The sequence below is a fragment of the Bombus pascuorum genome, chromosome 1 (genome assembly GCF_905332965.1).
Source record: "Bombus pascuorum chromosome 1, iyBomPasc1.1, whole genome shotgun sequence".
NCBI classification, from domain to species: domain Eukaryota; kingdom Metazoa; phylum Arthropoda; class Insecta; order Hymenoptera; family Apidae; genus Bombus; species Bombus pascuorum.
The window spans coordinates 27178173-27203367 of record NC_083488.1 but is presented as its reverse complement, the minus strand read 5'-3'; the positions used below and the strand labels follow the sequence as shown (position 1 = coordinate 27203367).

The 25195-nt window shown below is 40.0% G+C and overlaps 1 protein-coding gene across 7 annotated transcripts in view; it reads right to left on the bottom strand.

The window, feature by feature from the left end:
* The window catches only part of LOC132908869 (teneurin-a), a 709702-nt gene that overhangs the window by 313880 nt on the left and 370627 nt on the right, over nt 1-25195 (bottom strand). The gene's annotated exons all lie outside the window — the stretch shown is intronic.

The following is a 25195-nucleotide window of genomic DNA, read 5'->3' as shown; positions in this document are numbered from 1 at the left end:
ACGCTCGATAAAATTTCACGAAATAAATTTTAAATGATATTTGATATATGTATTATATAGAAAGAACGACTCTACGGTCGAAATATTTTTTAAATTAATTCTTCTCAAACATCCTGCACTGCAGCTTTATAGAGAATAAAAAAAAAATTTATATATATATATATATATAGGTCAATTTAAAAACATAGGAGCGATCTTGAAATCTTTGAAATGCCACCATGCTGGAGATAAATGCATTTTATAAATACAGCTGTGGAAATCATTCGATTTTTTCTGATGAAACTTTCATCTACCTTTTTTAGTGTTAAAGTTACGTTTCGGTCCAGTTGCGAGAACAATCTGTATACGTGTATGTATACCTTTTCTATTTGTCGTAGTATAAATAAACGGGAAACTCTCCATAGAACGCGAGAAAACGCTCAATTTCATCGCGTCGATTTATAACCGTCATGGAAACGGCGAACGTTTAACGCGAACGATATAAGCTTCGTTGTTTTCTTTCAATCTACTCCATGTTTTTTTAATATTCTTTTCCTGTTTTTTTAAATTCTTTTTGCAGAGAAAGTTATTATGTTTCTATAGCCGAATACGCATACTGTGGACGATAACAAATCGTCTTTATATAGATTCGTTACTACGACTGCACGAGTGCACGGGTTTCCGTCCTTTCGACGATAACAGCCATTCGATGGCGTTATGAATTCGATGTTTACCCGTGTTCAATTTGATCGACGGAATTCCGCTCTCTACCCCGTTGTTGTACATAGAAGAGTTACATTAGAAAGTTCCCTACGATACACCATTAAAACGTATTTGTGAATTTGTGAAAGGAAACGCGTACAGCGAATCAATGTGTTTACACAAGTAGATTGCGTTTTAAGTTTATAAATGTATCGAGAAAACAGAGCAAAGATCGGAGAAAATATTATTTAACGTGTATCGATATTTTTTACGTATCTATGGAATTCTCAGTGATACTCTAAATGGTATTAAAACAATCCTGACGTCACGGAAATAAAGATAACTGATATTACATTGTGATTTCATTATTCGTTTCACGATTTATTTTCGTTTCGACTTATTAATTGGATAACTGACTTTTAAGTAACAAATGCAAATTATGATCGTACAATGCTCGTTGTGTATTTTATTTTACAATCCGTCAATATTATTTAATTTTCTACGAATAACGAAAGTCAAATATAAAGCCGACTGAAACAAGCACGTAATTCAACATACCTTTGCAAAATACTAGACAATTCTGTGATAATCTAATATTATATATATATTAGGTTGTCCAAAAAGTTTCTTTCGTTTTGTGAGGACATAATAGACGTACAATGTTTTTTCGTCGAATTACGTTCGATTCACTTTCTTCTGTTGAGACGAACACCGCGACATTTCACAGACTTGATTTCACGTTTGCGAAAGAAAGACACTTTCTGGACAACCTAATAGAAAATCGTCTAGAAAAAGATCCTATCGTCTATTAATTACATATATCCGTAATATACGTGCAAGATTAAATTCAATCAAACAATTTTCACATGACATACGCATACCTTTCTCGCAATAATCGTCCAAAAAATATATTTCCGTGGAATATTGTCATTGTATTGGAAACGAGCATCTAATTCGAGTCTGCTACAACTGCCATCAATCAATTTTCACGTTACTTTATCCTGGTTCGCAAACGTTATCTGGCGGGTCGACCACAGCACCAGTACCCCTCCTCCTATCTGCGATATATTTCACGGCCACTGCATTACATTAATGGGATTTTTGCATTACTGACCCGTTTAGATTCTATCAAAACGACAATATACCGGCGCGTTCGTTATCGAGCTACAAATTATTCTACGGGGGAATCTGTGAACGCGTTCGTCGATCCTTCTCGAACGTTTCTCTTCTTATTTTTTAGGTCCGGTTTCCGCCTAACCGAACCGGCCCGATACTCTTCCCGCGACCACGTTTATTTATGGACTGATAAAAAGCGGATAATTTTGCGTGGTCGGGCAGCCGCCTATTACGTTATAAATTATCGTTCGGCCATCGAGGCTGGAAATTAATTACCGTTTGCCCCCGCTATCACTTTTATGCGCCGCGATAACCGCCAACTGGCGGAAACAATGACGCTGGATGCTGTATCTTTTGGAGCGTTATCAACGCGCCCGGACCTCTGCATACACGCTATTTTGCTCGGGTCTACTGCAATTTTCGGCCGAACAGGATGGTGAAGAGCTTGAACCTGCATTGGAAATCAATGTGCAAGCGATTGTGGTGTTTCGTTTGTCCAACGTATGCTGCCACCAATGGTGTAAACGAGGTATAAGGCTGTGATAGACGGTAGTTTTTTAATTCTCGAAACTTGCGCCAACAATTTGCTTTCGTTTAATGATTGAAATTTCTGGTCGAAATTGTGGTTCAAATTTTGTGTTGCAGCTGTGTCTGTCATCTATTGTAAAAAAAACTTCGAGTGTTATATATTACTGTTACATGATGTGATCACAAGCTACAAACGTATCATACAGTAGGAATTGAAATTCACTTTCGGATTCAGCACGTATCTCTAATAAAATATAATAATCGTTCGGTAATCAATGAATGTAATCCATGAAAAATAAAAAAAGCAACATCCATCGTCCGAATTCGAGCCATACTCGAGAAACGCATTCCCCCTAACAAACAGTTGATGCTAAACAATTCGATCATCCTCGATAGAATCTAACTGAAGGTACACGCTCTGGTTTATCCAAGCTATTCCACAGGAAAGCCGAGACGTCTCCAATAACCCAGCGCAACGTAGCGAAGTAACGACGATGGGCGAGGGGTTGCACGGTGGGTGGAGTGACTCTCGTATATACGAGCAGGTTAAAGACGCGCACGAGACTCTTCTTTCTTGGAGACGGGCCGCGTGCTTCTTCTTCTCCCATCCATCCCTCGTCGTCGTCTTCTACGCGTCTTGGCAATCGCATTTTCCGAGTGGCGCGCTTGGAAAAGCCGCCCTCTTATTTGCAAGATCCGTGCGGCGCCGGTGGGCCCCGGTGCTACTCGACCGGCGGCTATAATTGAAGAATATTGCCCCGCAAGGCTCACAAATGGAACACGACTCTAATTTCATTATCCTGGAGCGTGGCGTGCGCCGACGACGCTGCCACAGAGGGAATACGTCGCGAAGGTGACTCGAGCCACCGGCGCGCTCTTCCTATTGCTATTAGAGTGCAGCGAGTGGGAGGGGAAACGAGTGGCTGACGGCAGGAGTGGGGGAAAGGCAACCATGAGCGTCCTTGATGCGAACGTATACGGGCTTAGTTCGAGGAGAGCTGCTCTTCCTATTGGGATCTCGCCAAATTGTAACTGTATCGTGTGTGGTTCGTTTTAGATGCGTTTTTCGTTGACTGACATTGCTCGTGTCTGTTGGAAGATGCGGGTTAGCTTGAAAGAATGGATTGATTGGGACTTTTGAGTGATAGGTTCAAATCTTGTGTGTTTGGAAAATCTGAAATGAGTACAACGATTTGCGAAATTAAAAATTCGCTAGGAGTATTGAACTTTGATCTTCTTAAACGAATCATCTGCATATCTTAACACGTTCAATGTGAGAGGCTTCTTATGATCCTCGTCCTCCGCGATGAACAAAATTGAGAAAGGTTTCTTGTACTTAGTTTTATTTAAAAAATGCCAGAACATACGTTGGATTGTTGAGAAATACTTAGAAAGATGTCGTTGAATTCGACACGTAGATCGAAGTTGTTAAGAAAAAGTATTCAAGATTTATGTGCTGTTTCATTAACTAACAACGATTAATCTCGTAAGATTTAGCGTGTAGAACATAAACAGAAGCATGCGAAAGAAACGCAGCTTACTACTTTGTCTGTCTTACTCGATACCGTACTACTGGTGTTGACCAGTAAGTGGTATATATCAATACCACATCGGACTGTACACACATTTCCAGCTTCCTTTCGAATAGTATCAACATAATCGCGATAATCGTGTCTAATTACGTTTTCGACGAAATTTCAAAATGTCGCAGATACATTCATCAGCTACTGTCTGACTTGCCTATCCTATACTACTGGGCGCTGGTGCAGCAAGTAGTACGTGTCAATGCCGCGTCAGCCACGATATAAGAAATATCAAATCGGCAAAATCTTAAGTTTCTTTCTCGACTCACTGTAAAATAGTCGATTGTTAATTTGATCCGTAATCACGTGGATTAATATAATTTTCTGTTTCTCGCAGAGGAAGCAATTCGTATTGTCGGTTATCGAGGCCAAGAGTGTCTACCATCGGAGCAATCGAACACAGAGTAGCCACGATTGGTGCAAAAAGGAGTTAATACCGCAGGAGTCGTTCGAAGGCGATCGCTATATAGGTTCAGTAATACGGCAAATAGTCTCTTTGTCGAGCAAAGAAAGGTATCGATTTCTTCGGGTGTACGTCGAGGGAACGTCGAGTCTGGTTTCTGAAAGGGCTTAAAAGATAACGAGTAAATCCAGCAACGATAGGTACGCGTTCCTCGAAAGAACACGAACGCGACCGTCGCTTATAGCTCGTGATTTATAAACATGGACGGAGGCTCGGATATACCTTCGACGAACTTCGCCCTCGAAATACGTGATAAAAACGATCCGCTTTGGATAAAGAAGACAGGGAAACTGATATTATTGGATTCCCTTTGTCGAGGTTTCGTAGGAACGCCGTTTGTTTCCTTCGATAGAATGAAAATACTTGGAATTGTTCAAATTTGTGTCGAGAAATTTAATGGACAGAATTGATATTAAGAAGAGGAATGGGAACAAAACGATTTATTAAAATTTTAACTGCTCGTGTTTCTTGAATCTTCTATTATTCGAGAATTTAATCAGGTTTTTTATTTGTTAAATTAAGTAGATACTTTTGTTTGTTTCTGTATTTGTTGGTTCCCGATATTTCTAAAACATAAGAAATACACAGGATTTCGTAGAAACTAAATATAGCCAAATGTTGAAGCTTGCAAGCGGCCGCCATCAAAGCGATACCTAAAGTTATGAAGATCACCATCGCCGCGGTGTTTGCCAACTATTCGCAGGAAATTTTCATCAGGAAATTCTCCACGTTCTCCAACGAACTACGTGTGTCCTATAAAAGTATTTCCTCGAATCTCCTCTCAGAAAAGAATTAACCGTTTAACGCACATGACCGACTTACAGATTTTGTGCACGTTCCACAATCACGTTTATATCTCTCCAGATATCTCCTCTTTTGTAGTACATTATTCATACAAAAGACTGGAATACACAAAATAAAACAAAATATTTCAAAACCATCTATTTCATCCTAATGTTAATAGCATCCATTAAAATATAAGGCCCATTCCAACGAGCCCTATAAAATTCTGATAAGGAGAACACTCGTACATTAGTTGAGTATTTAATTTAGAAAAAGCAACGTTCTAACAGCATCCGATAACGAACGAATAGACCATCTTCGGCTGATCTATCCTACGAAATCAGCCGAACGCCAAAACCCATTGATCCATCCGGCACGACCAACAGTTTCATCCATTTGCTAACCGTTATCATCACGAGCCACGCGTATTCAATCTCTAACGAGTAATCATCGATAGGGGGTTGTGCGTTGATCAGAAAGCATCGGAAACGCAGAGAAGCGTCTGTTGGAAGGAGAGAAAGTGGCGTTTCTCCGTGGCACAGAGCGATGATGCGATCACACGAGCCACGAGGCCGGACATTTACACGCATTTAACCCTTTGACAGGCGGAAACACGCGCGGCGAGTCGTCCACGCATTCGACGCACATGCCTCGGCATCCAATTATCACACAGCTCGCCAACGCTAATTTCACCCATTCAGATATCATCCCTTCCGTCAATGGGTGCCTGATTACCGATTGTATACCGCTTTCTATTCTCGTCATTCTCTTTTCGCGTATTCGCGTAGTATTCCACGTAGTTTTATGTTTCTATTTTCCTTTCTCTCGCCTCTCATCGCTTTTCTTTCATACGCCTATCTATTTGCAATTTGTCCACTACGTTCCTTTTTCAATGTTGTTCAATTCGTATAACCGAACAGCTCTGGAGTAATTAAAGTAATATAGGGTATTTCTTTTTTATTTTGCGGTTTGACAGTTAAACAGTAGTTATCGATATATAATTAACAATTATTAATGTTTTATATAACGTCATGTAAATTACTTCGTATCGATGGATCAAACTTCGATTTTCTCATAGCATATGTTTGACGATAGAAACATCGGTTTGTCAAAACGACAGGCTTCAGCATTTGTCTTTCTCTTCAAGCGATAGAAAACGTGTAGACGATTTAGGGAAAATTAATATTGACATCCTAAAATAACAATATTTTATGTGACTTTCTGGACACGAGTATGATTGCACTAATAGTGGCTACATTGTAGTTGGTAGATGGTTGTGCAAGAATAGAATGGAATGGCAGTAGAATAGAGTAAAATAGTAGTAGTAGAATGGCGAGCGTGGAGAGAGCGTTCATGTGGTCGCTCGTCACTCCATCACCATAATATGGCTCGGCGGTCGGCTGTCAATTTTGCAGCTCGCGGTCGTAAACACGGGTGTTCCATTGCAGATAAAACTTGCTCGTTTGACGGCTAATGACGCGGCTCATATTCGACGCGTCGCTACCACCAAATGAAATCTCGCGCGAATTAGCCGCTCGCGGATCGCTGTTTTCGATCCTATCGATTTATTGTCAGTCGTAAAATTGTTCGTCAGCGTTGAATCGCGCACCTCTTTTGTCCCGTTGGTGCGTTCGTTTCGTACGCAAGCGTTTAGCTATGTGTCCGGAGTTTCAGATCCAGCTGGAATTCTCCGCGCTATAGCGCTGATAGTTCGATAATTGGTAGAATAGTAAGATACTATATGTATAGTAGCGCATTATGGTAACGTTTTAATTAAAACGTGCTTCGTTTATAAGTAATAGAATTAATTATAATGTCGACTCAGTTTGTGTACTTTTAGTTAATCAAAGTAAAAAAGTAATAAATAAATAACGCTTTACTGCAATACAAAATTAAAAGACGTTTGAAGAGAAACGCATAAGTAACAGATATATAGATATATAGCTCTTACAACACAATACTTGTCTCGATATACGTAATAAATAATTAAAATTCAACTAACACAAGTTACTAATGAAGGAAGTTTCCCAATGAACTTCGAGTAGAAATTTTAAAATGCCCATTGCAGAAAGTTTATTCGCGACTCTGCATAACTGATCCTGAAGACCAACTCCCACGACGACGATAAAACAATTGAATATCGTGTTGAACTAATCGAAAGTCTCAGGAAACGATGCTGAACGTAAAATAAAACAACGAAGAAGCGATCAAGAGTTTTCATTCTGATCATCGAACATAATATTAATTGACTATCGTTCTCAGCTTTGTCCTTATACTTCATCGATCAATAAATTTATGATATCAACGATATAGCAAGTAGGTAATATTGTAACGATCAAAATTGTACCGCTTTTTTCTGTATCTTCTTTAATATAATTTTTTTTTATTTAGTATAATTTCCCTCCAATTAATTCCATTAACGCAAAACCAGTCGATTGCTAGATACATAATACACAATACCAATGGTTCATACCAAGAAACATCCATACTATGGTACGTATAATACTATAGTATCGTGGGCAGATTGCCTAAGAAATATCAGGTGAACCATAAACAATGTTGCGAGAAAGCCGACAGGCCAAAAGCATCTGGAAACTTCAATGGGCCGAGCAGCCCATCAATTTGTCGTCGGTCCTTCAGTCGAAGAATTACGCGGGAAAAAGGCCTGGAGTGACCATGACCGAGAATGGTTGCGGAACACGTACGTGATGGGGCTATGAGAAAAGACAATGGGATGCTTAAGGGAGAAAGACGAATTTAAGAGGCAGTCGTGAGTTGAGAAGTTAGTGTTGTCAGCGTTGTCGAGGAGGGTGGTCAGCGTGAAAAAAGAGCGTTGGAACTGTTGTAACAGGAGGAGTGAGTGACGAATGGTGACTGGGTGCATATAGACTGACGGAGCATTATATTTGATTTTATGTCCGTATGAACGATATTGAAATAAATCATACCTACTAGCACTATACTTCCCCGCAATACACACAATACTAAAGATCAAATTATAACGTATAGTGTACTACGATAGGTAACGCTTTAATACAGATGGCAACGTCATGTTGAATCAGCCAGGAGAAATTTGAAATGTTTATGACCGTGGGAAATTCCAAAGTTTCGTCGATTTGAATTTTGGCCAAATTGCGGCATAATTGGTCGTTGACAAGCGATATTGAAGTAAGTTGAAACAAGAACGACAATTGTGTCCCGTTGCTCGTGTGCTACGATGTGCGAAGGTATGCGTGCACGTATGTGTATATGGTCGCAGTCACGTTCGTTAGAAGTGTCAAGCTCAAAAGCAAGACAAACTTTTGGCTCGATAGTTGCCGACTAAGTGTTCTGCCCCTTGTGTTGTATTTTCCATTTCATGACCTGGCCACTTAGTTAACCCTTATTTAGAAGCTCGGCCGACAAAATGTCAGTAAAGTTCAACTGTGTCGATGCCCCTTTTCTTCATAAGGGACACACGCATGTAGGTTACTGGGGAAGAGTACGTGGTGATTGCAGAAAATATTTATATACATTAATGTTCTCTGGTAAAACATTTTTTATCAGATCTTGTAGTTAGCTCATTAAACATTAATTGTAAAGTATTTAGTATATAAAAACATGTACACAAGATTATCAGTATGTAGCAGAATATTGATGAAAAGAACAAATGTAAATATGTAGATATTTATTTATTAGATGATAATCAGCAACAACGTCAATCTTCTTCCATCTTTTTTAAGTTTATTTATTTATTTAATCCTCAAAAAATACTGGTCTATAAGTATTTTAACTCTAATTTTGTTAGAATTGCTTGCAGCGACATTTGGTTATAGCGTGAGTGAATTAACAGAGCAAGGAGAATAACCTCCTACATAGGCAGACACGATTCAACGCTCGTGTGAACAAAACATTATGTTAATATATTGTGTAATGTTGTATGTGCATATATATTTGTTTCCATTTTCACTTAAAACGTTAATAATTTATTAGCATGATTACGTCGCTAACACTTTCACGTCGTTCAAAAGCAATACACTTTGAAATTTTCTAGTTATTTAACAAAGTTGTTGCCAATATATATCGTGCATTGATTGTTATAATTGAATTTTCACTTTACTTCTTCATTGGTTTTGTGCACGCTCTCAACGAGGTAAAAATTGTATAATAACAGTTTCAAAGCAATTTGATTTCGTATAAATATTTGGCACAACTTGTTTCCAGCTGAATTTGAAATTGCTATTTTTATAATAATTCGCGTGGTTATTTTAAACCAGTGTTTTACGCCAAGATATACTTAAAGAAGTTTCATTAGACAAAAAGAGAAAAAAAGAAACGATGCTAACGACGATTAACGAAAATTTTTCATTTTTTATTCTCATGATATTTGTTTCTGAAAGCAAGTATTAAGAATTTTAGTAACAACAATTTTCGATATTTCTAATATGAAGATCGCGCATTAGATACGAAGATATTAATATGAAGATACTATTTTGGATTTTTTCCTGTATGTTATTTCTTTTAATAAATCCTACGTTTCAACTACGATTCATATGCTACAAATTAAAGTCGAATTTAGTTTGATGCACATTTTTCATGATATCTATCATAAGCTTTGCGAGAGCCAGCGACGTTTATTACGAACGCGTGCTTTCTAAATCGAATTTTTTTGCAGGCCGTTTTCCGGTCATCGCGTAACACGCCTCGGGGCATAATTAATAAAGCAACCGGAAAATTAGGTTCTCCCTCGTAATTTTAGAATCGCCGCCGCGAGTACCCTCGGTTATTATCTCATCGGCGATCATTAAAGCGATGGTTCCGAAGCTGTGTTCAGAAGCTTTTAGTGTACAGTGCCTTTTTTTTCATCCTAATTTTATTCATTAGATGTTGGAACAAATAAAAGGATTAGAGTTATCCTAAGACCATTTTTCTAGAAAGTAGGTCAACAATTTAATCGATTAATTACCAAAAACGATTGAAAATCTTCATTGTCTTAAAGATTACCAAACGATGTTCAGGTTAAAAAAACATACTTTAAAACCCCAGCTTATCTTTAAAGAAATCATTAACACGTGAAAAACCATTTCATATGTAATCAATTTAAAAAGGAAGAAATTATATTTCAAATTTTTACGTTAACTAAAACATAATCTAACGATTCATGATTCCCAGAACCATAAATTTTCACAGAAATTGAACAAAGGCTAAATAAGAACCTAACCCCGTTATACATGTCGAAACGATCCAATAACTCATCAAAATTCCATCAATCTCCTCAGAAAGTAGCGATAAACCAATCCATCGAAATTCCAACTCGGTGAAAAATCAAAAGTGTGAGAGACAATGCGGTAACCTCTCGGTTGGCAAGCTTGCGAAATTCGCTCCTGCGTCGACGATTATTCCTCCCACCATAGAATACCACCATGCCAGTGCGTTTGGTCCGGGCTAGCGGCCAAGGATTATTATTTGTTTTCGCGTTAATTCGTTTTTATTTTATTCGCGGTACGGGAATTCCGGTGCAGCGTCGCGACGCGGCGTGGGTAAACAGGATACGGCAACGAAGGGCAATTCTATCACGTATGCGCGTGCCTACGTGCACGCGTTGCTAGTAAGCGCTCGAGCTAGCGCGAGTGAGCGCCAGCAAATATGGTAATGTGCTCGCGGGGGAATGTGTTTTCCTGGAGTTTCCACGAAACATCGTCATCCTTTGCTTCGTAAACAATCTCGCAGTGTGTTTCAAGTCTGACCGTTCTCTCCAACTTTTCCCTATAAGAATGTTATATGTTTATTTGCTACGTGATTATCAGAATATAACGAAAACTATGAGTAAGGAATTTATTGTATTGCGATGCAATGAAGAAATATAGAAGAAGAATATATTAGATCATTCAAAAAGTTTCTTTCGTTTTATAAGGAAATAATGTGAATGCACAACATTTTCCGTTTTATATTATTTTATCGAATTACATATGATCCATTTTGTTCAATCAAACTAAAGATCACAACGTTCGACAGATTATGTTTCATGTTTGTATAAAGATACATTGTTGTAAAAGACGTGTCTGTAAAAGAAAGACACTTTCCGGACAACCTGATAGAAAGAAGAGATCGAATGAAGCCTGTAACGCAATTTTATTAATCTTCTTTTTTATTTCCAGCCATAAAATCATCCTAACATCGCTTGTATCGCAAATTTAGCCTCGCGTATATATTATGCTCGCTTATGTATACGTATACCGATATTACGATTTATTATTACGATATTAGTAATACTAATAATAATACTATTGCGTATTTTCCTCGAAACACCACTAAGTCAAACGCGTGCAATTCGACAATATAAACGCATAATTCCTCAATCACGCGTTCGTTACGGAGATTCGCCACAGAGGTAGCCCATAAAGTAATACCAATATTACTACGTCCATTACCCTAATCGATGCCCGGTAATACCAACGCTGGGGTTGAACAAACGTAATCGAGAAGACTACCGAGCCCGCTTTGGCTAGCAAAGTCGATTGCGTTTCACGACCCTCGCGATTATGGCCGATGATCCGTGGCGAAATAGGTCCCGCTTCCAATCGTTTCTGCGCGTTGCCAGATGGTCAAGCGTTCCCGCGAAATCCACCGGCTTAATCCTAAACCGCGACGCGTTTAAAGTATCTTGGAACGATCCTTCTCTCCGTGGCTGATCGGCAATTCATGGGCCATCTGTTGTTACTGTCTGCCACAGTCGCCTGTCGCGTCTTAAATTACGACTGCAATGAATTCGTGAGCGAGCGCGATCGCGCAGAACGTCTCTGGATTACGTTGCTACTCGCCTCTTGGGATCTGATCTATTTTTCTGCGCGTAAGTGCGTCTGTGTAGAATGCTGGGATATAATGTCGAAATATCAGGAATTATATTTGGTCTTTGGTCGAGATGCGAGTGTACAGAAATTGGGATGTATGCAGATTTTAACGAAGAATTAAATTCGAGGGTATATTTGTTATTGAAAATTGTATCGTCTATATGCGTACAGATAAATATTGGAAACTGTGCAGATTACACGTAATGGAAAATTAACCAGTTAACTGCGTTTGACGAATATACACGTTAAATAAAAACTTTATTTCGGTGTGCTTGACGCGTATACTTGTCGTTGCTTGTATTTATCTCCGTACTCCACGATCTAGCTCCATAAGTGATTTCTAAAACTAAATCTTAGTGCAGTTAACCGGTTAAAGTGGAGATTAGGCGAATTTGTTTAAAATTATGTATATCGTTTAAATGTGAGGGAATAGATATTGCAATCGATGTCGATTGCAATGGAAACAATAGAGGGATTATTTTTTCGTTTGCAACAGATTAAAGAGTACAGGCTAGGTTTGTAAATGTATGATCTTTGCTTTGATGACAATCATGAATAAACAAATATTGAATGTATATTGGCATGTGTTCGATATTGCACACGGAATGGAATTCTGTTCTGTAAATACTGTTCTACGTTTGATAACTTGCGAAATAGCAGGATGCGTCATAAATCATTTTCGGTAACAGCGTGATCGATTCTTTAAATCGAGCAAATTAACTTTCCAGAATGTTTTACTTCTACGATATAAAAGATAATAGGGATATAATAGAGCTCAGCAGTTTAAATTATTTACAAAGATAGATATATCCCTCCGTTATTACACAGATTAATTAATTAATCGATGACATCGTATTGCTCCCATTACTGTCATTAAGTTCCAATTAAAACTGCATCTATAACAGTGTTTAACTATACATTCCCCCTTTGGTTAACCTAAACTGTTAGTACGAACAGATTACGCGCTAAGAGCACTGCAATTTCGCGAATTAAATCAATACACCTATACGTTTGATAGATCTTTTTCTAATAATTTTCAAAAGTGAAGAAATTTTATTTTACAATTTCTGCGGAACATATATTTCCGCAAGACACTATCCTCTTCCCAATTGTAACACGATTTCTACACCACCATCACCTTGTATAATCCTCGGATCCAAGTTCATCTTGGAGATTATCAATCCAATCATTCCATCAAAAGATACTTGCCTAATCCTAATACTCACCGCCCACTCAATACGATCCTCCTTTCATCCCAACTTCTCCCACCATGACATCCATTTCTCTCTCTCTCTCTCTTTCTCTCTCTCATAACACAATGTCCAGTTAAACAATATCAATTAATCTCTCGTCCTGTCTCGAATTTACGACACAATCTCGCTATACGCCGGTGGAAAATGATTTGGAATGGCGCGACGCGACAAGCGTCATGGGATGGCGTATGGTGGCCAAGCGAAAAAAGCTTTCCGTTTATCCCTTGAACTTTGATCCCCCGGTGGCATGCCACTGACAGCTTGTTCAATGTTTACTCGGTCGTTTGTCCTGCAGACCGGTATTTGGTTAATCAGCGAGTTAGTTGTCCATGCTCGAATTCCTGTCACCATCCCCTTCCGGTTGCCGCTCTATTTGCCTCTCTTCCTTCCTTCCTTCCCGTTCCATTCTATCGTTCTCTCTCTCTCCCCCTATCTCTCTCTTTCTCTCTATATATATCCATCTCTGTTCTCGGCCACGTGTTTTTCCATTCGCACATTTATTGGCCCTTTGTCGCGTCAGAACGCGATTTGTCGAACGGAATTTATCGAACGTGTCCGCGCGTTCACGCACGCTAACGCTTTCTACGTAAGACCAGATAACATCACCGCGTGCCTCGAATCATTCAGCGCACCCTATGCTGCCGTCTGATTCCAGATTGCGGAACAATGCGGCCCAGACGACGCTTTCGTTTCCGCGAACCTTCGAAATCGCATGCTTAGACTTTTAATTGATTAAGTTTTCACGAAAGGTGCATTAGGTTCGTGTCGATGTTGCACGAGTATCCGTGGAAGGTAAAGTGTCTATGGATGGTAGAAAAGTTAAGTAGTCTAGACCAGCGGATAGGGGGACAACGTGAGGCGAAGAAATTGTTATTGGCTACTGTGTCTGTTCCTGTCTGTGATTAATAGTACTTTTGGTTTGTAGATATTGCCTGCTAGTTGTTTACTTATTGAGACGATATCCGTGTTAAGTTCCAAGTGTATTGTTTGTCGTGCGTTGTTTTAAAGTACCATTTAGCTAAGGAAGAATGGGTATAAAATCATTTTTGCTTCAACAAGTACTTTTATACCTGTTCGCATATTTTTTCACTTGGTTGCTCCGTTGTATTAGACAACAAATGTGATATATGATAACAGGGTACGCATGAACTTTAAAAAGTAATTTCCCCTTATTTTTATGTTACATCGTCAGGTAATATATCTACATTAAATGCCGCTATAAAAAGAAACGGTCCTTATACGATAAAAATAAAGGAACTAAAACAATGTTGATAGAAGAGCACAAGGAAAATGAGGAAAATTGCTTGCTCTTTCTAAATCGCACGTATATTTCAACGACGCTATTCTTGAATGAGTAAACACAAAGCCGATCGAACTGGGTTACCAATAAATCGGCGAATTCGCTAATAAACATCGAACTTCTGTAACAATGCGTATATCAACACATAAAATTCGATTGTCTAACAAATGAATTGTGCGTTCTCGTTGATCGGATGTCGCTATTCATCCGGCGTTCTCGTTGCCGTTAAATTGTTTGTGCTCTAATTGTTAATTTCATTAGAAATTTTGATTGCACCCAGCGGCAAACGGTGCTCGATAATTAACGGCGGAGGAAAACGATAACCTTTGTTTCCGTACGACGAGTCGGCAATGCGACAAATCGATGCAGGCGAACTGAGTCGCGGAAACATTTTCCTCTGTTCCTATCTCCCACCCACTTTCGCCAAACCAGTTCATCGTGTATAACGGTGTCCCGCACTCGAACCGGCTGGAATTCGTCAACTTTTAACGATCATGATACCGTATCATTGTTTGCTCGTGTTACCGTCTCATTATTTTCCCGGGGAAAGGTAGCGCTTGTTAAAAGCAGGCGAGCGAGCGGAGAGACCAGATGGGACACGGCAATGTTTTAAATTGACTCGCAGTGCGCGCATAAAATCCCGACGAGATCCACCGGTAACGCTGAATCCTGCTGAATCCCTTCGACCCTCTGTAGTTCCATGTATTTTGTCTTTTTATCTTTGTCCTCTAAATTGAATATATAGCATTGTTCTTCGAATAGATACACGTATGTTTAGTTCGTTTCGAAAGAGTCGGGTTTACTTGCAAGTACGACAAGGTTTATAGGCTAAGAGAAGCAGGTTGATAGACTGCGTTGAATTAATAGCACTTTCCGTGAGCTTCTTTTCGCTAGCTTTAATGCAAAATGGCAAAGAAACGTAGCAAAGAGCAATTGCACGTATCTATAATGTAGGAGAAATTTTTTACGAAGATCATGCTTTTGTCAGAATATCATTAACTGAGATTCAATTAGGCTCTTCCAACAACTATAAGTGCTTTCATCTTTCGCGAAGCATCGAAAATAAGAAATGTCGATCGAACGAAGACTAAATAATACGAGACCAAAGTATTCAAGAATTCCACTTTACGTCGATATAACTCAGTACAGTTAATTTGCACAACAACGATTCGAAACATTCGCGTCTATACCAAAGACAAAGAGGAGTATCAGTCTGTCGCGTAACTCTGCCGCTAGGTAGCAGCAATCTCGTAGAAACTTCGGTGTTCAAATACCATGAGACCGGTTCTTGCAACGCGGCTTACGTACATCGCAAAGTTTCGGATCATGTTGGTGCCATATTTTCTCATCCAACGTTTCCCTATCGGGCGACAGTTGAAGCTCCCTAAAAGCGTATCGAATTTCCATCTGCACAGATCCTCACCGTACTCTTACCATCCGGAACGATGGTAAAACGAGACCTATCCAAATTCCAGGAATATTCTTCTTAATTTCAATATCCGTATAAACATACGATAAATATCCACGATATCCTAGACAGCAGATAACGTAATCTGATCCTTTCACGGTGTGCCGTTCGTCTTGACGACATCGTGAGTTGGAAACGCGGCCTTCTCCCAGCTTCTCCAGTCTCCCCATCGCGATGTGTGCATCAACTTGGCGAGTTTGCGTAGTTAGCGTTACTTGTGCATTAATTGAGGATTACAACGGCGACGAGATACGAGGAGAGGCGAGCAACAGAAACGGAGATCGAGCCGAGTAAGAGCAGGAAGGTTATATAACGCGGAGAGAATACGCAGAGGAGAATCGACGAAGCAGCGGAATAGAGAGAAGCAAAGATACAACCGGACGAGGAGCGACAGATCTCGAGATGGTCGACAAGTGCGAGTACAGAGACCCATAGCGTAGCCTTCGGTCTCTGAGTCTGATGCGCGCGGTAACTTTCCTAATCACCGTACGAAGCCCTGAGGTAGACACCCGCGTAACCATCATACCGTCTAAGTGCAGTAGACACGGAAGCTCGATTAGGGACGTGGAATTCGCGTGCACAATAAGCATATATAGTTATTCAACGCGTAGATGGTGCTGCCAGCCAGCGTCATGTTAATTTTGTAGGTCAGCTTGCAGGTTGAAATCGACAGTTTGCACCTGGCGCGATGCTTCGCTTGGAACTTTTGCCGCTCTTTCCAGTCTTTCCCACCGGTGAGATCCCGACTCGGAGGACACGACGTTGATGTATGTTCTAGCTTCGACAAAGAAGCTCGTTCCAAGCGGAAACTCGAAAGGAAACGTTGCCCTGGAGATTTTACGCAACCAAGACACACTTTGAATCGCTCTGATCCAACTGGTTAAATCTTTCAACCTTGTGTTTGAGTCTATTTAGATTTGTGTTCCTAAGGGAGTTTCGTCGGATAGTTTAGTCCGTGTTGTTTATACTGAAATGGAATTTTCTGTGAAAACGATTTGTACAGTTGGAAGCATTAATTATTGCGTTAGAAAATGATAGGAGAAGGAGGAAGACGAGGATGGTTTTATACTGATACATCGAAGTTGAGCGTCGTTGCTTCGAGCATTGATCAATCGTAACACGGCGGACCGATCGAATATTAAACGAGCAAACTGGACGAGGGAAAGTTAAATACGAATGTGAAGTGCAAGGATGATGTTGACTCGAGTCTACAAACGGTTTCAAAGCGACGAATTTTGCTCGACCGCCACGACCACACAGTAAAACGCGACAACGAAGTCTCTTTAGCTGGCACGCTTTGACGTATTGTGCCACTTTTTCTTTTACTAGAAAGTTTCACTCTGAGCTTGCGTCTTTTGTCAGCCGGAAAGTGACAAATCTTTTCAGCAGAACGTGTGAAATATTACAACATTTGGAATGACTTTGTACGCTATAATATAAAATATCGTCGTTGAAGAGTTAAGGTTAGGTTAACCTAGGATCCTTAAAATCGTGCAATTAATTTCTCTGACTGTTTTTACGTACTTCCAATCTTAAAAGAAAAATTCTTTCATTCTCAATTGTTCCAACAATTCTTTTATTTTCACCAGCTTTTCATTTCTTACCAACAGAATAACTTTTCTTCCAACGGATAAATTATAATCCAATCTTCCAGAGAACTCCAGAAAATAATACTCGATATAGATAAGACTATATGACAATCGTAGTTGAAGCCTAGATATATGCTTTGAAGGAACTATACGCAGTTAACAATTGCATCGCACAAAACGACATTTCGTACAGACCAGCGTAATAGAATGCGCGTTTCACATCGGTAGACAACAGGATGTTTACATTGGTCAGGCGGCAAAGTCCTATAGAATAACCGGAGGCAATGTACGTATATAAGTTTTCCGAATGCAGATAGAAGAGGCCTGGTAGCCATGTAGTACACGGTTTCTCTTCGTGGCCCACATGAATTCCGCGGGACATGCTCCGAGTAGTTTGGCCTGATGCGGAAGGACGTCTGAGCCTACAAAGCGGCCCTTTGTGCGTCCTGGAGAACTTGTCTTCCCCTTTTCAAAGAGGACTTGGGTCCACGTGCACGCCAGACACTTTGCTGAATCTCGTCCTTCCGTTTTGGCTAACTCGATGACGCTCCCGTGTGTACGTGAACTCTCGGAAGACCCCGTTGACAGCTCTGAATGGTTGCTATGTCTGGGAATGCTTCCCGCCATTCCTGCAACGTGTTTTGAGTCCCATGTAATACGGAACTAACGTTGCTCGCGGCTGTTTACGCATGGCTGATGACGATCGTGTAGATTTGATACTCTTAGGGAGTAAAAATGCTTGTAAAATGTTGATTGCGCTGTAACACGTGCGACGTGTCGTAGTATAATTACAGCGTCATCTTTCATATTGTTTAATGGTGTTTTCGAGTATGTAGATTTATCTCGAATTGAAATTGAAGATAATGTTTAAAATTCTATTGTTGAATAATTTTAATGTTGAAACACACTTGCCCTTAATTTATTTTAGATTGATAGATTATTGAAAAGAGAAGCAGTTGGAAGTATTTATTTTAATATTTTATCTAATCCTTAGGTCGAAGAAGATAAATTATAATTTTGGTTGGTATTATAAACATAGATATAGAATACGTACGGTTGAGTAATCCAAGAAGGGATTTGTATAATTGAGAAATTGCATCATTACACGGAAGAAGCTTTGAGACTGTCTTGGAGGTTAACTTGTTGGAACAATTAATTTCTTGCTAATGAGTTGCACACTCTCTTGTACACTCAGCGAAATTTGCAGATTTGTCCAGCTTAATTCAATTGTGATTCGTTTAAACGAGATAAGTTGGCGAATTTCTCATATATCGTTTAAACTACTTTCGAATTTTCCTTCTCAAATCTACATTGTTCTCTCTAACCTTGCTGCGCTCGTATTTCCATATTTCGGTCTTGTTCTTATTTTAGCAAACAACAAGGATTTGTGATGTTCTAAAAAGATGCTTAGCATAAAACTGAGACGAGAAATCATGCATACTAATAAGAATTTTTTCATATTCCGTTCAAGCTCCAGGTGCCTTTTAACATTAGAAAAATACAATTGGGTCGAAAATAGTGGAAATAACGTAGCGGGCTTGAAGTCAACGTTGTTTAAAGCAATTTAACAAAACAAATGAGACCACTAAATACAACTCCAAACACGAATAAGGAGCAAACAGAAGGTCTATCCATCCGTCTGTCCTCAGCATCCTCTTTTGTGCAGGGAATTCGGTCCCATTTCGATCGAAGACGATAAGAGCGGAAGTTGTTTGGTCTTCCAACGCGCTTTGTTTATTCGCTTGGGCCGAGTGGGTTTGCCGGGGTAGTTTCCAGAGGGTTAACGATAACAAGTCCAAGTCCAAGGCATGGGAAATTAAAGTCGTACTTCTACGAGAACGAGATGGCCGGAGCCGAGTTACTCGACTTTAAAGCCGTCAGAGAGACGCAAAGCTGAATAATTGCGTTAAGCCGTGGCGAAGTAAGAAATACCACGATATTTCATGCAATAAACCGCGGCTATATCGCGGTAAGCTCGGCTTTAAACTTCTAGACGCGTCCACGAGAACTTTCAGCGACATATTACCGGGCAAACGTGAGAACCGGAAGTATTCTTAGTTGCTTCTTCACACCGCCTCGCTCCGGTACTTTCTCATCTATAATCGATGTATTAGAAAATCCTGTACCAATACTTTTAATAGTTGACACGTGGATGTCCTTCGTGAGTTTGACAGAAATTGTATTTTACAAATAATTAAGAATAATATAATAAATGACAAATAATTGTAAAATATATAAGTACATATTGAAATTGATTCCATCATTACTTAAGAGTATTACTTTATTTTAGAAATACTCTGTCGAGGATGTGTAAAAAGGAGAGAAATGAGTATCGTTTAAAGTTCCTCGGGGACGGTTCCATCAAGGAAGTCGCTTTATAGGGGGAAGGTTATCTTTTCGTGTCATCAAATTTATCTCTCCAATCTGTGATTGTACAGCCGCTCTTTCGTTTGTTTCGACTGTATAAACAAAACGTGGAAAGGAAAATGTATGGTCTGCGTGGTATCAGAAATACAGATTTGATATTTTCGTGTACAAATTTATGAATTATCTACAGCGGACAAAATTGACAATAGATTATGATTAAACAATACTCGTCGTTATATTTCTGTTTGGTAAACGTTTTTTCAAAAAACGTAAATCTTCTAAACCTCTCATTTCAAATTACCAATTTTCCTATGTTTATTTTATACATTATTTGTACTTCCATCGATCTGTTTCATATCAAAAATGATTCTTATTGTTCGAAATCCGACTAGAATAAAAATGTCGAAGGGCTATTTGTAACACTCGATATGATGAATACCATCGTAATATCGTGGCAATTTAGAAAGCAATATGTACCCGTTAACTCTGTAACAGCCAACTAGTCATTTTCCATTCAATCGAGTCTTCGTTTCTTTAAGAAATTGTCTAGGTTTTCGGAGAAATACCACTCTCTACCAATATGTGGTTTTCTTTTGAAATTGGAAAATTTGTTTTCAAGCTACGACAACTTGATCGAATAGAAACAAATCACAGAAACATGACAAATTTCATATCCCACAATATTTCCTTTAGACTTTAAAATTAGCAGATACTTTTACAAAAAGAAGAACAAACAAGCGGATAATTCACGCGTGAATCTTTATTTTAAAATTTCATTACGCTACATCGTCTTTGGAAATTAATAAAAATTCTACAATGTCCTATCACTCTGTATACATTTAACACTAGAACTGCCGATAGTTAACACGAAGCTATTTCTACCAAAACCAGTGAAAATGACTGGTCTTTAAAAAATACGTAATAATAGAATATTTTTATATTTATTAATTTATTACTTTCTTACAGAAGCAATTCCATGTTACGTAGTACATTTTTGGTATTATTAATCCATCTGGAACCATGATCCCTAAACGAGGATTGACACATTTATAAAATTGTAGAACCAAGTCATTTTCACTGGTGTGGTATTTCTAGTGTTGGCATCTAGCGATCGATTCGAATTTTCCTGATAACTAACATCATCATATCGAATGATACATAGTAAAAATTTTTAAAACGTGTGAGAAGTTGTACAAAACTGTACAAAACGAGAAAACTGGTTAATTGGAGTTCGATAAACAGACTGCAGGACCCTTTTACACTTAGACAAGTACCAATCATTTTGATCGGTATTGGTATAAGTGGCCTTGATACAAAATCATTTTCAGTTTGAATACATAAAGAACAAAATAAAATTCATTATTGTTAAGGTTATTGGATGTATGTGAATACAAAGGAACGCGTGGGTAAATTGTAAGGTAGAAAATGTATATATGTTTTGAATATTAAAGTGTAAGTACATATAATCGAGCTGATCCAGATCCACATGCTAGCGGTGTTACCCTATGACTGAAAAAACCTGAAGCCACCGTTGCATGTGTACCGTTTATGGTTTGCCTTCGACACAGTCTTTTGTCTATGCGCTGTCGATGGCTTCAGTGCTTGAGAAAACTAAAGACCAGATGTAGAGTTTTCTTAGAAGCGGCGACCACTTCAACAATTATATTATTCCTTTAGTTATCGTTACAAAAGTCATTACATCATTGTGGAAAAAAATACAACATGAAGTAGGAATTTTAAAATAAAATTGTAAAACCAGTCAATTTGATCGGTGTGATAGTTCTAGTGTTAATAAAAATTCGTCAAGCTCGGTTTGGTGCGTTGGAGGAAAGTCGAATACAAGAATAAGATCGCGAAGCCTCGCGGACGTCGCGAGAGTGCTGGGAAAGATTTACTGCGCGAAAAAGGAAATGTAGTTTGATCTCCGAAGATGAATACGCCGCCGCGCTGCCGCCATTCCGAATCGCTCAGCGCCGCGGCGCGTAAGGAACCGCCGGTGAATTTAGAAAAGGGGGAGCAACTCGTGAGACACCCCTGTCTCGTGAAAACGCAATTCTTCATTCTTTCATGAGATTTCCCGGCGAGAATGTGTCGGGCTTAACGAATTGAAACGAGCATACATTCTCAACCGTGTGACAGTGCGTGTCTTCCGGAATACCGATGTGTAACGCGAAATAACGCCGTTTCCAACTTATTCTGGCGACACTTTCCGAAAAATTATCCTGTCGACTTCCTTTGACGCGAACCTCTTGTATTTTCTATCCTTTGCTATTCAAATTTCAATTTTCGAACGTATTCGACCAGTAGTAGAATTTACTTGGAACATACTACTTCCAAGTAGATTTCCTTTCTCTTTCTATTTTCCTTGTTCTCCGTTCTCCTTTCTCCCTTCAAGTGCCTACTTGTAGAGTTTGTTCTATCTATTTGAAGAGTCTATTTGAAAGTACTGCTCCGTTTATTCGATATATTTACAGGCAGTTCTATTGTGGATTTTTTAATTGTTGGGTAGATCAATTAAACAGACCCGCGATGTACAACTAACGATCTCTGACAAGAGTATTGTCAAGTATCAGATTGTTTGTCACAATGAAGTTTTTGGCGCACAATTATCTTTCAATCGTTTCATTATTCTATCCTATATTCGCAAATCAAACTTCTCTTATTTCGCTTGTCCTACAAAGTACCATTCAACGCCTGTTTGATATCTATTTTTCCAACCATTTTTAACCATAGCTATTCATTGTTTTTCTTTTTACAGACGTACGAGTGAAAACGAAAGATAAAAGTACATTTGCTAACAATACCACCTATGCAATCAAATACAAAAGCAACCACCAAAAATTCCTCTCAAATTCCACTCACCACTTATTATCGCTGTTATCTCTAACCACTTGCATTAGCCTCATCCCTATCCATTCCTCTGTATAACATTTACTTCTATAAACGTACGATTGCACAAAGAAAAAAAAAATCCCCCCGAACCTAACTCGAATCCAATAACGATACTTTTATGCAACTTTTATGTAACCAAAAATAGAAGCAGCAAAAATTCTTCTCGAACTGGTCTACTCCACTCACGACTTATTATCACCGAGGCACGTTATCTTTAGCCATTCGTATTATCCCCTATACTCTCGCACGCTCCTTTATTACACCTAGCCCGACGAAGCTACGATCGTGCCAGAAACGAAGGTACACCCGGTGACGTTATCGTTTGAAAATCGTTCTATATAAACACGGAACTTAGCCAGCTCACCCCTTTCTCGATACAACGCAACCCAGGCCGAGATTGACCAGGGTTCGAGAGACAGAGGAAAGGGGGTTGGCTTGAACCATCGTGCTCCGGCATATTCATGAGAGCTGAGTGCGCAGGGTTTGAACCAATATACCAGCTTCTGTTCGCCGTTAGTTTGTGTGTGTACGGCCGTGGCCACGCACGAACGTGTGCGTCCAAATACACGTACACGCGAGCGCTGCAGAACTACCGGCTACTGTATAGGAGCACGGGGAACGGTTAACTGGCCACCGTAAGTAAGGATGTTCCGTTTATTCAGCAGCTTTCGCGCGGTTATGCGACAAGCACGAAGAGAGGACAACGCGGGTCCGCGCGGACCCTGCAACTTCCGTGATCCGATCTTCGCGCGGACGTCTGCTTGCCGAAGGAAACTTGCAACCAGACGGGGATGGGAATGGTGTTTAGGTGCTGTGTGGCTGTTTTTCACATCCGCTAAAACCTGACAGACAACTAGCGGATGAATATTTAGAGATTTTTCTTGCAGGGGAACGAGAGATTCTGACACATTCCAGCTTGCGTTGATTCAGGTTATGATCACAGCTGTGAGTTTGGAAGCTTTGCTGCGGTGAGGATCAGCGAGTTGGTCAAAGTGTTTCGTACGCAATGTGTCGGTTACGATGATGTTTATCACCTTATCCTTGGTAATCAAAGAATTAAAAATTCCCAAAAATCTGCCCAGCAGTTCAAACAAACTACAAATTTTCATTTGCACAAGAAACACGTGGAAGGTAATTCCGACGGTCTTACAGAGCAAATACCGCTTAAGAGAATCTCGCATTTTGATCCCTTTATTACGCATTTTCCCAATAAACCGGCCGTGCTTCCATTACACTGTTGATGCCTCAAAGCGTCAGCACGCTTTCGAGGCCACGCTAACGCGAATCATCGGCCATTAGCGCAACGATCTGCCACCGATGGTTGTTGGACGGATCGTCGATCGGCCTGTGGATCGTTCCGAAACGAAAGCCCCCTTGCAACGGCACGCAAACGCCCCGTGGAACGTGACTCGCGGCCCGATTCCCTTTTTCCCTTTCCCGTACGGCCCTTCACCCCTGACCCAGCCGAAAACAGAGGCAGAGGGCCAGGGAGGGTTGACGTAGGAAAACTGCAGAACGCGGTTCTCCTACCCATCGGGCTCGTATTTCAAATCCGACGGTTTCGCATTTTGCATGCAACGACCGAGTCCGGACGACCCGGACGCGTATAGCGTGTGGCATCGACCGGCTCTACGAGTATGTGGGTCATTTCCATCGCGGCCGAAATCGGTCCAATTACACCACTATCGAACGCTGCAATTACTCAGCGATGAATAAAAAAAAAAAAAAAAAGAAGGAGCAAGAGAAAAAAAGGAAAAGAGAGAGAGAGAGAGAAGGGAAGAGAGGAAGAGAAAGGGAAAAGAGAACAAAAAGATAACTGATCGGAAGAAAAACGAGAAAAATAGAAAGAAATAGATAGATAGACAGATAGGTGGAGAAAGAGAGAGGATATTTATAGATAGGTTCTGGCCAGGTTCGAGCAGAATTCAAATCGTATTTCAGCGGCCATTTCCACGGCCTTCAGGTAATCCACGTCTCTCTTCCTCTTTTTCTACTTCTCTCCTTTTCATTGCTGTGAACCGAGGGAACGAAAGAACGTGGCGAATTGTCGGCAATATTAAACTTCCATCGTCAAGCCACCCTCCCCCACCCCCGCCTGTTCTCCTTGATATGTATAGATTCGATACGGGAAACTCGGTTGCGGAGCTGGTTGTTTGCTGTGTCCGCTAAGAGGGAGGGGAATGGTAGATAAAAGTCGACCGGGGGCAGTCCGATGCAGGCGTGCCCATTGAAATACTTTAATTAACCCTTACGGCGCCTCCTTCCTCCCCTCCGTAGCCTCTGCTCTCGGGGTGGCGAGCAGTTTGCTTAAAATGCTTTGTTGCGCCGCTCAAAGGAACAGA